Source organism: Triticum urartu, chromosome 3A, assembly GCF_056163025.1.
Source record: "Triticum urartu cultivar PI428250 chromosome 3A, HENAU_Tu73, whole genome shotgun sequence".
Taxonomy (NCBI): Eukaryota; Viridiplantae; Streptophyta; class Magnoliopsida; order Poales; family Poaceae; genus Triticum; species Triticum urartu.
This window is the reverse complement of record NC_141875.1, coordinates 404,620,335-404,625,070: the sequence shown is the minus strand read 5'-3', so window position 1 is coordinate 404,625,070 and position 4,736 is coordinate 404,620,335. Positions and strand designations below refer to the sequence as shown.

At 44.2% G+C, this 4,736-nt stretch overlaps 1 long non-coding RNA gene across 1 annotated transcript; it reads left to right on the top strand.

Annotated features, from left to right (window-relative positions):
• The first annotated feature begins 1,038 nt into the window (after positions 1–1,038).
• On the top strand, positions 1,039–3,321 carry LOC125544171 (uncharacterized). The gene is made up of 2 exons (XR_007299300.2): positions 1,039–1,997; positions 2,994–3,321. It is a non-coding gene; the product is annotated as an uncharacterized LOC125544171 (long non-coding RNA).
• Positions 3,322–4,736: the final 1,415 nt, after the last annotated feature.

The following is a 4,736-nucleotide window of genomic DNA, read 5'->3' as shown; positions in this document are numbered from 1 at the left end:
GAAATCAATAAAAATTGAGAGGATAAATAAACAGAGTAGTTCAGGACAGCAAGCAATTTCTCCCAAATTGGGGCTTTTCTGTTTTTGGACCAAGTTGACACACGCATGGGAGGAGGAGGCTCACCACCACCGGGGAAGATCCTCGATGAAGGAAACTACCATGAGGAAGGTTAGGAGGCAACGCCGGGCAAGAGAAAGGCAGCGGCCGGTGCGTGAGGAGAGGAAGATGGCAGACACGAAGTCTGGGCTGGACGCCTCTCCGTACTCGATGGCTGGCGGCGGCTCAAATCCCCTATGCTGCGGTTCAAACACACCTGTGGAGGAAGGTAAAAGTGGTGGCCGTCGCTGGTAGCGGTGGGTCGAGGTGTGCGCGAGCATCACAAGATGTAGTGCGCGAAGGGAACAAGGCTGCATGCCTCCACCGCGCCGGAGCTTGCATCCAGAACGAGATGTCGTCGAGCATGGGATACCTGTGTCGATGGAGTCATGGGGAGGCCCAGACTACATCATCTGGAGAAGTGATTTTCATTCCTTTTCTATGAACTTTCTACTTTAGCTTCTTTCTTTAGTAAATCACAACTCAGTACTGTTAATAGTACTAGTAGCGGCTACACTAGTTTTGGAGAAAGATCAAGTTGCCGCAACATAGGCTACTACATGTTGGGCAGAAACAAATTGAACTTCAAAATGGACAGGAGGTGGATGACACCGGACGGGATAATGGCATGTAGTAGAATGGTCGCGCTGGAAGCAGAGGAGGCTGCCTCCGCCGTGGATCAAGGGGGAGGGAGGCCTCCGTTGTGGTTCCAGGGGAGTGACGCCGCCGCCGCCATGGATCCAGGGGAGGGAGGCGCTGTACAGAGGCAGGGAGGCCGTCGCCGCGGTAGATCGAGGAGGGGGGCGGGGCGAGCCGGTGGTCGGCGGTGGTGGAATGGGCGTCGGGCAGCGTACCGATTCAGGAAACTCGGCGTCGGTGGCGAGCTCGGAGACGACAGCGATGGCGCGTGGGATCTAGGGCTGACGTCTGTGCATGGGATCCAGCCCGGCGGCGGGGGCGGCGGCGCCTGGGGTTGCCGAGGGCAGGGGTGGCTGGGGTTTCCGGGGGCGGCGGTGCGCAGGGTCAGGGGCGGCGACGGTTGGGTAGTCCCCTGCGGCGGGTGGGTCTGAGGATCAAGGGGAGAGTGATAGCGCCGGAGATGGGGGCGGTTGGTCAGGCTTTTTTCTTCTTCTTTGAGATCTCGGGAACAATTTGCTCGCCCCTATAGGCGCTCAGTCATTCAAACAGTTATTCTAATTTTAGAATTAGAATAATGTTGTTATATATATATATGGGACAACATTATTCTAATTCTGAAATTAAAATAGTTATTTGGATCACGGCTCTTTATATAGCGCACGAAGAGGCGTTCCCGAACTTCCGAAGCCACGGAGAAAAATAAATAAGAAAACCCACCCAGTCCCGCACCTCCCGCACCACCCCATCCCCTTCCTCGAGAACCAGCCACCGGTCCGCCACCGGTCCTAAATCCGGCCGCCGCGCAGCTCCCTCCCCGGGATCCGGCCGCCGCGACACCACCTCCCCCGGATCCGGCCACCGGACCGCCTCCTTCCCCCGGATCCGGCCGGGATTGATCCCACCGCCGCCTGCCACCACCAAGCACTGGCGTGCGACCCCGGCGCCGCCTCCCTCTATGAAGCGCCGGCGCCCGACCCCGTCACCTACCTCTGGTACGCCGTCGCGCCTCCGCTGCCACCTAGGGTGCCCCTGACATCGCCCAGCTCCTCCTCACACGACGACCCCCTGCGACGCACGCCTCCTCGATGTTCTGCCCCGGACATGGGCGCCTCCCCGTCCACCCTCCGGCGACCGAAACCAGCTCCGCCCGCCGTAGCAGAGGACATGCCCCGTTCGTGGACTCCCCTCCCCTCCGCCCGGGTGCGACCTGCCCTGCGCTCTGGCGCGGCCTGCCCTCCCCTCTGGTGCGACCTGCTCTCTGGTACGGCCCGCCCTCCTCCAGCGCGCCTGCACTCTGCTCCGTCGGCGCAACGACCGAGCACTAGACCTCCCTCCTCTCTCCCACTAGGACGGCAGTGTAGGTGGCTAGTGTCTGAAGTTCAGTTGTATATTCATTGCCATGGATGACGTTTTCTGTTGTAGTATTGTAGCCGTGGCCTACATTTAACAATAGTAGATATGTATGTACTGATCGTGCGCTAGTAGTGACCCAGATTTACTTTGTTCTATCTCCCTTTGAGGAATGAAACTGCAGAGATATATTACTTTTGCTTGGAGTTCTCTGAAAATGTTCTTTGAAATGCTCTCTGAAAATGTTGTTACTTTTCCTTGCTGCTTCCTTTTACTAGACTGCGCTGAAACAATATTAGTAGTAGTATATCGTCATAGTATACGTTCAGATTTAGGCAAAAGAAATATGGTCATTTCTGCTACTGTCCTTGGGAGTGTATTTCCTCCATACCTCAAAACATGTTCATTTCTCTTCTGTATGGCACATTTGCACACCTCTCTTTGTGGCACAAAATTTAAATTGTGCTTGTCTTGTATATTTGCTTGCATGCTTGTGTAAACAAAGTGAGTAGTACATGTGACCATAGATGATAAATACACATATCCTATAAGCTAAATTGAAGCTTGCTACTTGTGTATGATCAGCTATAAACATGTAAACGTCCCCTCGGGCACCTGAAGAGATAGCCAATATCGCCATGTTGTTATGATCTGCTTTGTTTGTATTGTATCTGCAATTTACATTAATCTTGTTGTCAAAGTTGGAAGTTCAGAACATAGAATTCCATTTTTGTTTGTTGTACTCTCAAACCAGTATATTGTACGCAATATCTCAAGTAAAATTCTACTCTTTTTCTACCATTATTAGAAAATATACAATTCGCTAATGTCGCCATTATAGCTTACAAACTGCAGTTTCCATTGATGACTGTTTACATGTACAGTATGAGACCATTTCTCATGTTAGTTTGCAGGAAAAATAAAAGAAACCGCTTTCTACATGCAAAAGGGCATCAAGTTTTGGAAGAAGTATGGTGTTGAATGAAAAAATGAGGAAAAAAGGATCCTCAAGCAAATCAAGCAATGGAAATCTTCCTTGGTGGAGCTAGTAATGCAAAGCTGCAAAGCTTCAGTTTTATGTAATCTTGGCTAAATTGTGATAATTTTATGTTGCTATGAACCTCTGCTGTACTGTTAAGATTGAACTTTTCACAAAGTCCTATGTTGAAGCTCCTCCTTCTGTTTTTCATTTATGTGTACTTCTACGGTTCAATTTAATGCAAACCATTTTTGTACGTGTGAACATCAAAGGTTCAGTGTTACATTCTTGCTCATTTTGGTGTTGGTAAGGATTTCATCTCAAAATGCTAGTGCCAGCCAAACATGAAATTTGGATTTGTAATTTGGATTCAGGCAAATAAAATCTTGATGGAGATTTCATTTCATTTCATTTCCACCAAATGAAATGAAATCAGGGGAGCCAAATGAGCTGTAACAGTAAAAGTTCAAGCGTGACTGTATGACTCCTTGCATTGCATGTCCCTCCATTAGGTGTGTTTCTTCTATATAAAGTGCAGTGAGCAGCTGACTTAAATCAATCATTCATCGGCATATACGTACAGACAACTTATGCATCAACATGACGTAAGTAGGTAGGTGTAGCCCGTTTGTGTCGTACAAAGAATATGTGATTCTATTTTCTTTTTGTGTATATAAAAGAAAGAGAAAGAAGTTCAAATATAAGAAATGAATAAGGTCAAAATATGTAATACGATAAAATGTTCGTGTATAAAATTCATGTGCAGAAAATAAAATATCAAAAAATGAAAAAGTTCAAATATTTTTTTCTAAGTTCAAAGTAAAATAAGAGAGAAGTACGAAGGTTAAAAAAACTCAGATGATTCCTCGTTACTAAAGAATAAAATAAAGTTCAAACTAAAATAAAAAGGAAAAGCTAAAAAATAAAAAAATGTTCTCACTTTTTAAAAACTAGATACAAAAAAATAACAAAGTGGTTTGATGTTTATTAAAAAAGTCTAGGATTTTACCTTCTTAAAAAAACTTAGATATCTGCTGTTATTAAAAAAACAACCATGAAGATCAAAACTAAAACAATAGTTAAAATCATGTTTATGTAAAAATAAAAAATAAAATATGAAGTTCAAATTAAAATAACACAGTAGTTCAAAGTATATTAAAACCTAGGATTTAGAAGTTCAAAAAACAAAAACAAAAAACAATGTCATTTTTGGGCATTTTTCCCCAATACTAAAGATAAAAACCAAGAAGTTCAATTTTAAAAAATGAAATAGTTTAATGCATATTAAAAACTCAGTTTTTTCTTGTTACTAAATAATAAAACCAAGAAGTTCAATTTTTAAAAAGCGGAGCAGTTTTCTCTTTATTTGAAAACTCGATTTTTTCGGTTACTTAAGAATAAGACCAACAAGTTCTATTCGAAATAATGAAGAAGTTCTATTAAAATAAACCTAGAAGTTCAAATTTAATGAAGAAGCTCGATGTTTATCAAAAAGTAGGTTTTTTCCGTTACTAAAAGAAATAAACCAGGAAGTCCAAATTAGAAAGATGGAGAAGTACGATGATTATAGAAAACTCAGATTTCCCTTGTTCTTAAAGAATGGAAAATAAGAAGTTCAAAAATTAAATACCAAGAAGTCAACTTTTTTTTTTAAAAAATTGAGTGCTTCAA